Here is a 14,106-nt window from a genome sequence, read left to right as displayed (position 1 = left end):
ACCATTAGGACTCAGCGCAGACGGAGGCAGAGAAGGGGGGATACGACAGAAAGAGTCGCATTCCTCCGAAGGGAGAGACAGAAAACCATGTTTCAGCCCCCCCCCCCCCCACACATAACACAACCTAATAACCAAAAATTTAACTAAACAAGACAAAAAAAACACACAAAAAAAAGTAAAAACAGACGGACTGCAGGCGAGCCACAGCTGTTCAACAGCACCGCCACTTCCTGGAGCTCAATGCTCTTAAGACAGTGGAATTGATTGTAGACTTTAGGAGAGCTCTCTCTCCCCTCCCCCACTCACCATCAACAACACCACAGTCACATCTGTGGAGTCATTTAAGTTCCTTGGAACCATAATCTCCAGGAAACTTAAATGGGTGGCCACCATTGAATACATTGTCAAAAAGGCCCAACAGAGGATGTACTTAGAAACGTAGAAACATAGAAACATAGAAACATAGAAAATACATGTAGGAGGAGGCCATTCGGCCCTTCGAGCCAGCACCGCCATTCATTGTGATCATGGCTGATCGTCCCCAATCAATACCCGTGCCTGCCTTCTCCCCATATCCCTTGATTCCACAAGCCCCTCGAGCTCTATCTAACTCTCTCTTAAGTCCATCCAGTGATTTGGCCTCCACTGCCCTCTTTGGCAGGGAATTCCACAAATTCACAACTCTCTGGGTGAAAAAGTTTTTTCTCACCTCAGTCTTAAATGGCCTCCTGGTTCTGGACTCGCCCAACATTGAGAACATTTTTCCTGCATCTAGCTTGTCCAGTCCTTTTATAATTTTATGTTTCTATAAGATCTCCCTCCACTCATCCTTCTAAACTCCAGTGAATACAAGCCTAGTCTTTTCAATCTTTCCTCATATGACAGTCCCGCCCTCCCAGGGATCAAACTCGTGAACCTATGGTGCACTGCCTCAATCACAAGGATGCCCTTCCTCAAATTAGGAGACCAAAACTGTGCACAATACTCCAGATGTGATCTTACCAGAGCCCTATACAACTGCAGAAGTACCTCTTTACTCCTATACTGAAATCCTATTGTTATGAAGGCCAACATTCCATTAGCTTTCTTCACTGCCTGCAGCAGTTGAGGAAACACAATCTGCCACAGGCAATGATGGTCCAGTGTTATACAGCCATCATAGAGTCTGACCTCACCTTCTCCATCATGGTCTGGTTTGGCTCAACCACCAAGCATGACATCTAGAGGCTGCAGCGCATCATTCGATCAGCCAAGAAGGTTGTTGGCTGCAACCTTCCCCCTATCAACGACTGTACACTGCAAGGGCCAGGAAGCGAGCGGGCAAGATCATCTCTGACCCCTCTCATCCTGAGCACAAACTCTGAAGCACTTCCCTCTGGAAGGCGACGCCGGACTGTCAAAGCCGCCACAGCCAAACATAAAAACAGCTTTGTTCCACAAGCAGTAGCTCTACTCAACAGCCAAAAGAATGTAGTCTCCTTTTGCTCTGGTATTTCATTTCATTCATTAAATTAAAATGTTTTATTTTTAATTGTCTACTGTATATCATGTTGTTACTTGCGAGCAAAGCACCAAGGCAAATTCCTTGTATGTATACATACTTGGCTAATGTATTCAATTCAATTCAATTCAATTCAATTCAATTCAATTCAATTCAAAGGCAGCTCGTTCCATATGCTTATCACTCTTTGTGTAAAAAATGTACTTCTCAGGTTCCTGTTAAATCTTTCCCTGCTCACTTTAAACCTATATCCTCTGGTTCTTGATTCTGCTGCTATGGGTAAAAGACTGTGCACTTAACCTATATATTCCTCTCATGATTATATACACCTCTTTAGCTCTGGCCCTCGAGTCCAGGCAACATCCTTCTAAGTCTTCTCTGCATTCTTTCCAGCTGAATAACATCTTTCCTATAAAAGGGTGACCAAAATTGAACACAATACTCTAAATATAGCCTCACCAATGTTTTGTACAACCGTAACATAACCTCCCAACTTCAATACTCAATACTCTGACTGACTGATGGAAGCCTTCTTGACCAACCTATCTACCTGAGATGCCACATTCAAAGAACTATGTATCTGCACTCCTAGAATCCTCCTGCTCAACAACACTCCACAGACCCCTGCAATTCACGTGTAGGTCCTGCCCTGGTTAAACTTTCCAAAATGCAAAACCTCACATTTTTCTGTATGTAACTCCATGAACCATTTCCCAGCCCACCTGTCCAACTGATCAAGATCCTACTGCTATTTTTGACAACCATCTCCATTATCTACAATACCTGCCACTTTAGTGTCATCCGCAAACATTATGCCTTGTACTTGCTCATCCAAATCATTGAAATCATTCAGACTGATTTTCTAGTGGGCGAGAAGACTATCCAACTCTAGTGTGGTGTTTTCCTCATCATGGTGAGTACAATGATTCAGGAAGATGCATTTGCACTGATACCAAAGAATAATTAAGAGCAAAAGAACATGCTATAAATGAAGAGGTTTAACACAGAGACAGGTGTGAGAGATAGGTAGACGCAAGTGATGGTTAGACAGTTATAATATAACAAGAAATAAGATAAATATCCAAAACCAAACTAATCCGTGATTAAAAAGAAATGTTTGAAATGCAAGTAAGTATGTCGGACAAAAAGATAAGAAGGTTACATCTTTGAGCATGAAAGTATTGATTAAAATGTTTCAGGATTATATCTCCATATAATGTGCTGTTTAACATTGATCCAGCTGTGCCTTGCTTTTGCCTCCTTTATTATCCTCACAACATGTTAAAGCAGTCCAGCTCAATGCAATGGCTATCTCACTGCCATTGCCATGACAATGGAAGCCAATTAAATCATCTTTTAAAAATGTGAATACATTTTTTGAAACATATTCAACTTATTTTATTACGATTGTGAGATAAATAAACAATACTTGATTTATCTTTTCCCTCCATGACGATAGCCACCTACAAATTAATTGAGCCGACATACTCAGTTTTGGCTCTGGAAATGTAAATCGGAGGGGTCAGATACAAAATAGGACAAGGTGGCTTCTAACCTCTTGCTTCCACCAAAAATGCCAAAAGATCTAAATGTTGCAAATCTGAAATAGAAAAAGAAAATGCTGCAAATTGACTACCAGTCAGGTAGCAACTGTGAAGAGAGAAACAAAGTTAATATTTTGTATCTGTGGAGAGATCTTCATCCTGCAAAGTTAACTCTATTTCTCTCTGCATGGATGTTGCCTGACCTGCTGAGTGTTTAAAATTATTTTGTATTTTTTATTCCATGACGCACATATTCCAACTGGCCAGCTGTTCTCTATGGAACAATTGGTAAGCATTTGGCACATTCTGGAATATTTTTGATTGTAAAAGTTGATTGGAGACAACTCAGTATTTATGTTATTTTCATTCACATAATTACATTCTAATACAATTTTTTAAAAGTTTGATTTTGATTTGATTTAATTTATTGTCATTGTCTTCAATGAAGAGACAACAAAATTATTTTTCCCTTACAGTCATACATATAAAATAAAATAAAAAAAACACAAAACACAGAACACAGTGGTCCACAACACAAACATCCCCACAGCAGCACCAAAGTTTCCCACTGTGAGGGAAGGAACCAAAGTCCAGTCAACCTCCTCGCCGATGGTCCCCAATGTTCACCAGTGGTCGGGGTCTCCCGAGCACGCCATAGTCGCCGCTACGGGCGGCCCGATGTTCAGGCCCTCTCGCCGGGAACCTCTCGTTGGCCACCTTCCAACGGAGTCCGCGGCCCCCGATGTCCACAGGCTGTGCTGTGCGGAGATTCGCGCTGGCGACGCCCGGCAAATGGTCCCAGAACTCCGCGATGTTAAAGTCAGCGCTGCTCCGCACCCACAGCTCCGCAATGTTGGAGCAGCAGCCCAGCACTCCGGAGCTCCAAGCAGCAATCCCAGGAAGGCCTCGTCTGCTCCGCGATGTTTCCAGCGCCTCGCCGCCGCTGCTGAAGCTCTGGTCCGGTCCCGGAACGAAAGGCCGCACCAATCCAGTTGGTAGGCCGCAAGGAGGGAACGGGGACACATCTCGGATAATAGCCGCATCCTCGCCAGGAAGTGACTGAAGGACAGTTTCCCCCTTACCCTACCCGCTACCTCCCACATAAAATACTGAAAAAACCCCTAAAAAACTAAAAAAACACTCTAAACATAACAAAATATAAAAAGACAGCCAGACCGTGGGTGGAGGCAGCTAGCAACAGCGCCACCGGATGTCCAACAAGTTAAGGAGAAGGTTACAAATGCAACGTGTTATACAAATGTATAGAACATGCACACAACACATGTGCCCTGTACCCGGCCTGAAACATCACCTATCGATGTCGAAGAAATGTCTCAACTTGAAATGTCACCTATCCTTGTTCTCCAGAAATGGCCCATGAAGTCTATTCAGCTATTCAATCATGGCTGATCTATCTTTCCCTCTTAATCCCATTCTCCAGCCTTCTCCCCATAACCCCTGATACCTGTACTAATCAGTAAAATGTATCTCTCTCTACCTTAAACATATCCATTGACTTGGCCTCCACAGCATTCTGTGCAAAGGAATTCCACTGATTCACCACCTCTCTGACTAAAGAAATCCTCCAATCTTGTCTAAATCAACCATTTTTGTCTTCCCAGGCTCCCGTGAATATTCTTCCTTGCCCTTGACCCCCCCCCCCCCCCCCCCCCCCCTCAAACAACTTGGTACATCAACAGATCTTCACACCAACCTTGCCCTGATCCCTTACTCAAGTTTCCTGCTCCTGCTTGATTAATTGAAAGATACAGCATGGAAACAGGCCCTTCAATCCACCGACTCCACAATGACCATCGATCATATGTTCACACTAGTTCCATGTTAGACATCTGCTCATTATACACTCGGAACAATTTACAAATGGCAATGAACTAACATACCTGTACATCTTTGGGAAGTGGGAGGAAACCGGTGGACCAGATGGAAACCCACACGGGGGAACGTGGAAACTCCACACAGACCTGTAGACAGGACAGAATCTGGGTCTCTGGCATTGTGATTGCCATCTCCTCCCACCATTTCCAATTCACTGCCCAACACTCTTCCTCCAGAATCATTGTAGAGTATCAATGTACGATTCAAGTGCATGTCATATTTTTCAACCAGCCACTCTGGTTCGATTGTATTTCCTCCATCAGTGGAGTGTAGAAATTGAGAAGTGAAAAGGTCACCCAGTACACAAAGGAGTAAAATGTGTTAAAGCATGTATCCAGCTCAAATGGAATGAAGAGGCAAATACAATGCACTGAGGGACTAAGATGGGTAAAGAACAGCTAAAACATCAATGGTTTTGATTTTCAAAGGACATTTAATGCAAATTATGCTGAGGGACTCAACAGCTGTTTCAGTGTCTGACGCCTTTAACCAGAATCTTCAAATCAACGGCTATAGAAGGAAAGATCACTTTATTCTATCAATGTGATATATAAAAGTTCTTGTTACTGAGGAATTTTCTTTTTCACACTTACCCGTTGGGAGATAGCTCCAGAAATCCCAGTGTTGTTTAACATTATCTTAAAGGTCATGGATGATAAACTCTATACCACTTTGCTCCGGACAACAAAATATATATTGGAATCAAACAACATCTAGGCAGTCGTAGAATGAAATCCTTCTCTGTGCTGAAAATCAAGTACGTTCAATGACAGCACACAATCCACGAGGATGCAATGATGGTTTTGTGGCTTTGGAGAAATCTTTCATGCCAACGAGTTCATGATTTATCTTCAGTTACAACTGAGAAAGAGAGCAAATAAAATTATGCAATCTCTTTCCTGACTAAAGCAGTGGTGACCTACCAGAAATATTTTAACACTGAGTTTGTTTAAAGACTCCATGGAAAATGGTAAGATCAGAAAGGTAGCAAATATCATCTGGGTGAGAGGTGCATTAAATGAAAAGTAACATCCACAGCTGTGAATAGAGCTAAAGGTTAATGATAATGTAGTTTTCTGTCTATAAACTAAGCTGATTAGCTATTAGAATATTCTCCCCTGTCTTACCATAAGCATCTGAAAGTATTGCCAGACCACAAGTAAATAATTATTTTTTAATCATGCATTAAGTGAACAAAATTAATTACGGTTCAACAACAAATCTTTTATGTTGACTATAACATTCTATCCTTAACAATTTGTGAATGGAACCATCTAGTTTAATAAATTTTGAAAGCACTGAAATAACTTTATTTTGTAAAATACTGTTCTGTTTAATTTGGTAAACCAGTTGTCACATTCCACTTAGCAGCTTTGAAAGTCTGTTTTATGGATTACAGAAATTGTAAACTTCATAACAAATAATAATTTCAAAGGTGGACGAGATCATGGTGTTGCTCGAGCAACTAAATTACTGGACTATTAGTTCAAAAGCTTAAAGCAACAGTTCAGAGACCGGAGTGCAAATCCCACTAGAGCAGCTGATGAGCATAAATTTGGAATACATGAAAATCAGCAATAACTAATCTCTGTAACAATAACCACATAACTATATGATTGTCAACAAGCCTCATCTGGTTCATTTGCCTTATAAAGGGCAGGAATCTACCATCCTACCATGGGGCTGGCCAATATGTGATATGTTTTATATCATATTGACCTAGTTTTTCTTATCTTACATATATAAATCTACTCCTCTGGGCAAGTCCCACAATCTTATCATTAGCAACACATTACATGGACCTAGAAGCTCTATGTGCTGGTAACATCCCCTTTGTTCTACACAGCTCTCCCCCACCTTTCCTCCTCCTGATAATTATCTTGTAACTTGTTCTTATCCTGTTCTGATGAAGGGCCTTAGATGTAAAACATTGGTGAGTTTATCCATAATTTCCTATTTCTTTTTTCCAGACTGACCGATGCAGTCAACTAAGAAAATACTCTTTGAAATGTTTCAGTACGTCTCTCACTTATCACCACTATCTCAAAGACCAGTTAAGGAGGGATAATAAGCTCTAGCTTTGCTCATAATGCCCAGGGACAGACAGACAGACGGACAGACGGACAGACGGACAGACAGACAGACAGACCTTGTGGACAGTGCAATAAGGTACAAAATTAGTGCTCCCATCTGGAACACAGAACATAGAACAGTATAGCATTAGAACAGGTCCTTCAGCCCGCATTGTTTGCACCAACTATGATGCCAATTTGAACTAATCCCATCTGCCAGTCTGCAGTACATATCCTTTCAGTCTGAAGAAGGGTGCCAAAGCTACCAAATGTAATGAAGAAATTTAATCTGAGAGGACTCAACTTAACCAATCTTGTCAGGTCATAATATATCTTTTAACAAAAGTAACAGAGGGTGGAGAGATATTGTTCATGTGCAGGTAGATGAGATTAGTTTGTTTTGTCATTGTGCATCGAAGGACATTTTCTGTGCTGTAGTGTTCTATGGTTTTGTTTATCATCCACAGAGTGGATAATTTTGCTTCCACATGAAGACCTGCCCACCAATCTCTGCCTGAAATGCCTGCAAGTAGCCTTGGAGGGCATCTTTGGACTCTTTCCTTTCAAGACTTACTTCCATTTGATAATATGCTCATTCAACCTCACCAGGTCCCTGCCTGTGAGCCCAAGAGCATACTCCCTGCCATCAGTATTTGCCACTGTAGCTGCTGGAAGTAGCACTCTGCCAAAGCTAGTAGAGAGTTGATTATGTTTAATGGGAGTGTCTTTAATGGTTGGCTCAGGAGCTCACAGTTGTTTGTCTAGGTGCCGGCAGTTGCAATAAACTCAGCTCCTCATGATGCCTGCTGCTCCTGAAGCATAGTGTTAATACTCAAGGGAGCTTGACAAAACAGTTTTTTCAATTGACACTAATGCATTTCATATTTCTTTTAGGAGCTGTTTAGAACATATGGGAGTCATGGTTCACTTTAACACCGAAAATAAAACAAAGACAAACTGCTGGCTCACTCTTTCTAGCATATGGTTATATACAAACAAAATATATATATCCTAAAAAGTAATAGAGTATGTCAATTCATATGTTAAAGCAGGTAGAGTCTTCACTTGGGGAAATACAAATCAAAAATATATATAGGAATCAGGACATGAGCATGGAATGCCATACCGGAGGGCAACATCACATCGTAGCACTGTTGAGGAGGAATCACATGCTGATATAGAAGTGCTTTGCTCCCAAAGGAGACAGTAGGAAATTCTTTGGTAAATGAACGGTAGATTGGGCCGACTGCCAGTGAACTTATGCATTATTGGCTTAGAGATTGCAAAGGTACAGGCCCAGTTTGTGTCACTAATTTACAACATTTCAACATTGGATATTTTCCAATTTGGAATTATCAGGTTTACTCCACAGGTCAATGTTCCTGATCAGTAAACTATGTGCTTAATATTGCAGGGAACCAGAGAGATGTGTTCAAATCCCCCTAAGGCATCTGTGCGATTTAAATCTAATTAACTAAATAATCTGAAGAAGGGACTTGATCCAAAACGTCACTTATCCACGTCTTCCAGAGATGCTGTCTGACCCACTGAGTTGCAAAACCTTGTGTATTTTTTGGTAAACCAGCATCTGCAGTTCCTTCTGCCTCTCTCTTAATTAAATATTAATTATAATATTGATATAATAATATAATATCAAGTGGGGGAATTAGTGTGTGTGTGTGTGGGGATGGTGGTTATTGTGTGTGTGATACCGCAGGCCAACCCCCCCCCCCCCCTCTCCCCCTCCTCCCCCTCCCACCTGTTATGGATCAATTTCTATAATGAAGGAATTTGGAAGAAAGATCTCTGGGATGAAGTTGGGCTTGGACAGAGCCTCTAAACGTGGGTCAATGGAAATTGAGCTCAGGCAGTTGTAAAGAAACATTCCCAACAGCCATTGTCCATTATCTGCAACTTCCCACTCAAATGCAGAGCAAATTGGATTGAAAGTGACAAGGATTTGACTGTGTAGGAAGGAACTGCAGATGCTGGTTTAAACCGAAGATGGTGGAGTAACTCAGTGGGACAGGCAGCATCTCTGGAAAGAAGGAATGTGTGGCGTTTTGGGACAAGATCTTTCTTCAGACTGATCTGATTCTTCAGTGTGAAGAAGGATCTCGACCCGAAACGGCACCCATCCTTCTCTCCAGAGATGCTGCCTGTCCCACTGAGTTACTCCAGCATTTTATATCTATCTAGGATTTGACTGTGACAGGTAGAGTTAGCTTTTTCAGTAAGGGTGACTTTCCTCAGACCTAGCTTGTGATTCAAAGTGAGTTACTATCATTAGTGAAAGGGTCACCAACTATCTTATAACAGAATTGTAATTTTTATAATTAAGACATGGCTTGTGCTTCAGTATAAACTGATACTGCGTGCTCTACTAATGTTTTAATTTGTACTATCAAATAAACAAGTAAATGCAGTATAACGGTGATATATAAAAAGGCAAGTGAAAGGAGAATCATGAAGCATTTGCAGGGAAGGGTATCAGTATTAATCATGAACATTTACAGCGAGTAGTGAAATAGATAAATGTTACAGGAAAGGAACTGCAGATATGGGAGATATGAATCAAAAACAGATGCCAGAAGCCCTCAGTGGGTCAGCCTGTATTGGTGGGAAGAAACAGAGCTGTTTCTCATCCAAGATCCTTCATCAAAATTACTTTATGGCACCAAATATCACTGACCGTGCGGAATCATCGCAGCCTGAGAAAAAAATAATATTTTTTGTTATATTAAATTCGTTTTTTTCAATTATTGTGTACTGATACAGTGAACACAGGGAGTGTGTCATCTGCTGCAAAACGTTGGCAAATGAATGTGTAAAAGGAGCAGACAATGTTTAGTATAATTTATTGTCATGTGTACCGAGGTATAGTGATAAGCTTTTTGTTGCGTGCTATTCAGTCAGTGGAAAGCCATTACATGATTACAATCGAACCGTCCACAATGTACGGAGGGAATAATATTTAGTGCAAGACAAAGTCCAGAAAAGTTCGGTGAAAAATAGTCCGATGGTCTCTAATGAGATAGATGGTAGCTCAGAACTGCTGTCTAGTTGGTGATAGGATAGTTCAGTTACCTGAAAACATCTGGTAATAAACTGTCCCTGAATATGAACCAATGCATTTTCACAATTCTGCACCTCTCGCCTGATGAAAGAGAGGAGGAGAGAGTGACTGTGGTGAGACTCGTCCTTGATTAGGATGGTGGCCTTGCTGAGGCAGCGTGAAGTGTAGATGGAGTCAATGGAAGGGAGGTTGGTTTGTGTGATAGTCTGAGCTGCATCCATAATTCTCTGCAATTTCTTGCAGTCTTGGATGGAACTTTAGATAGTATGTAGATATATAAAGATTCAGATACAGTTTAGTTTTTTTGTCATATACAGCAGGGTGCAATGAAATGCCTTATTCACACGAGGCACAGTGTAAATAATACACATACAGTAATGATAAATGCAACAATATATATCGCAATGAGCACCATGGTGTAAGTGTACAATCTGAAGCAGAGCAAACATTTATTGAAATACAGTAAAGGGAATAACCAAATGAGGTAAAGGTTCTGAGATAATAAGATATGTTTTATTGATGTTTTAAAATAAGAAATAAAAGATTTAGAATCATCACAAAGAGAGTGCCTTTGAATCTTTGTGTAGTGTGCATGAGCATACATTGCATGTATTAAGTTTGTTGCATATTACATTACAACATCTGGAAAAGCTAAGCTTACTTCCCAGAAGAGGAGATGATCTTACCTTCTGCAGTGAGTTTATCTAATAAATTGTCGGGAGATGCAGGTTTAAAAAAAAGTACTCTCTCCAATGATAAAATAGAAAGGGGAAATGCAGTATCTTAGAAGATATGTAACAACAATATCTAGAATTCTAGAAACCCTCAACAAGTTGGGTAATATCTGTTGAGAAAGAAACCAGAATTAATTTTTCAAGCCTAAATCCCTTCATCACAGCTTACCCTGAAATTGTTAACCCAGTTTGTCAGTCTGAAGAAGGATCTTGACCCAAAACTTTATCCATATTCCTTCTTTCCAGAGATGCTGCCTGTCCCGCTGAATTACTCCAGCATTTTGTGTCTATCTAATGTTAACTCAGTTTCTATGTCCACAAATTCTGCCAAACCTGCTGAGTATTTCCAATATTTTCTGTTTTAAATCACTTATAGCATCTGCAGCTTTGTTTGATAGTACTGTTTGATATTATGTAGATACAGTCTTATCTGCTGTAAAGTAAAACAGTTTCTCATTGAAGGATGATAGTGCAGTTCTATGAAACTCAAGTTTCATAGAACTGCACTATCATCCTTCAATGAGAAACTGTTTTACTTTGCAGCAGAGAAGTGTATCTACAGAATATCAAACAGTACTATTTTGTTGGCTCATATGTGGTATTTGCAAATGTTTATTGGTGTTGGTTTATTATTGTCACGTGTAATGAGATACACTGAAAAGTGTTTGCTTGTATGCTATCCAATTAAATCCAAAAACACTTTACATTAATACAATCGAGCCATACACAAGTACAACAGGTAGAGCGAAGAATGTGCAAAATATAGTTTTTCAGCATTTTTCAGAGGAAACATCCAATGTCCATGATGAGATAGGTTGGAAAATCAGGACTCTACCCAAGCTTCAGGAAGGACCGGTCAGCAGTCTTATTAGAGAGGAGAAGAAGCTGTTCATGAATCTGGCGGGACGTGCTTTCAACAATTTGCATCTTCAGCCCAACAGAAGCGAGGAGACGAGAGTATGACCGGGTTGGAAAATGTCTTTGATTATCTTGGCTGCTTTCCCTCAATAGTGCAACAGTATGTATGGGAAGGTGATTTCCAATAATGCTACTTCTTTTAGTCAGAGTTATCTATATCAAACAGCCCAACTGCTACATTTATGCATGGGATGATTACTTTGAATTTAGCTGCCCCATATAAGTGGTGTTACAACAAGTAAAGCAAGTAGGAACTCAAAGGAATTCCTACTCTCTGAACCTTTATCAGCTAATGATCTTCGTAAAACACTGACGGATGTTCTCAAGTTTATTAATCACATCAAACAAAATGCAAGTTTACGTGCATGAGGATGCACATCTACTTTATCATAACGAGGCTGTGCTGTGCCAAATGTTTAAACTAATTTATACAAGGTAAAAGTGAGCCAGTAGTTTATGTTCAAGGCAGAAGATCACTTGACAGAGCATTTCAACGATGATGCACTGTCAGACATATTTGATTTGCTATTTTAATTTATATTTTCAGAACACAATTGATTTGATCAAAATTGCTGCATTCACACAAATATCTTTCCCTGTACATCACTTTTTAAACAGTAGGGTAAATGTGTTTTATAATCTGTCCACAGAAACAAACAAAAAAAAGAGATTCTGTTTGTCAAAAGCAATTGAAGAAAATAATCAGAATACAAGATTCTGTAATTACTTTTCAGAGAAGGAAGTAAAAGGAAACTAATTGTTACTGTATCTATTTTGGCTTGTGCTTGAAAGGACAATTCTAGCTTCAGGAAGAAGAATATCACCTGGTCAGTTTTTCACGTGGACACAATCTACAGAAGAAATAAGGGAAAGTGAACCTTCCTCAGATATGGTGTAGTGCATATGGGGAATAATAGTAAGATTAAACGAGAACTTACCAGTTTGAAGTTTGATCTGTATTTTATGAGGAGTTACGATGAGGGATTACATGAAGAACCCGCTCAATGCGCAGGCGCGGCATACTTCCAAGCAGCGGTGTGGAATCACAGATAGACACAGTTATTTGAAGTAATAGTAAAGATAAGGAGACATCAATTTATTAGTTTGATCCATATAATGAGGGTGGGAGCGGAGGGCACGTAATCCCTCATCGTAACTCCTCATAAAATACAGATCAAACTTCAAACTGGTAAGTTCTCGTTTAATCTTACTATTTTACTTCGGAGTCACGTGAGTGACTACGTGAAGACTTCAAAGCTCTGTGATTTCAAACCGTGTAACAGTTTCATTTCACTCACTGCCGAAGTTCTTGAGGGAGGAAGTGTTATCGTAATCAACCAATGAGTCTATTTGTAGAAAAACACAATGGTATTTTTTAAACAATAACAACAAAGTATTAAATTGCTCCCCTGGGCTTAAATTAAATATTTGCAGTTCGTAAATCTTTACTGCAAATAAACCAGGTTTTGCCAACGGCTTATTATAAAATTTCTGAATGGTCTTTTCCCCCCCACCATCCTGCTGTGGCCAGGATGTGGTCTATAGGCATGTCCATTCTTTAGCCGTCGACATGGATGCTGCCCTGGTGGAATAAAATTTGTACATGTTAGTGTTTATCCCAGCAGTTTCTAGCACCTGCTTGAGCCATCTCGCAATCCTGAGGGAGAGAGAAAACGGGGAATTACAGACCAGTTAGTCTAACATCGGTAGTGGGGAAACTGCTAGAGTCAGTTATTAAAGATGGGATAGCAGCACATTTGGAAAGTGGTGAAATCATTGGACAAAGTCAGCATGGATTTACAAAAGGTAAATCATGTCTGACGAATCTTATAGAATTTTTCGAGGATGTAACTAGTAGCGTGGATAGGGGAGAACCAGTGGATGTGGTGTATCTGGACTCCCAGAAGGCTTTCTACAAGGTCCCACATAAGAGATTAGTTTACAAACTTAAAGCACACGGCATTGGGGGTTCAGTATTGATGTGGATAGAGAACTGGCTGGCAAACAGGAAGCAAAGAGTAGGAGTAAACGGGTCCTTTTCACAATGGCAGGCAGTGACTAGTGGGGTACCGCAAGGCTCAGTGCTGGGACCCCACGGGAACACCTGCCGGATGCCTCTTTGGGTGGCTATGCATCCAGCCCGCTGCTCAGGTGCTAGCGGGCTGGGCTCGGCACGGTGTCGGGGAATAGCGGAACACCGGGTAAACGCTCCTACCGCCTGTTGCTGCCCCCCTCCCCGACGGAAAACGTTCCTCTTCGAACGGGGGGCAGTTTTGTTCCAGAGCCTTTTTATCTGCCTGTAAAACACAAGCAGTAAAAGGCTCCCCTGTAAAAGAAACCCGACCTCAGGGTACTCACCTGACGG

This window comes from Amblyraja radiata, chromosome 1, assembly GCF_010909765.2.
Source record: "Amblyraja radiata isolate CabotCenter1 chromosome 1, sAmbRad1.1.pri, whole genome shotgun sequence".
NCBI lineage: Eukaryota > Metazoa > Chordata > Chondrichthyes > Rajiformes > Rajidae > Amblyraja > Amblyraja radiata.
Note: the sequence above shows the minus strand (reverse complement) of the source record.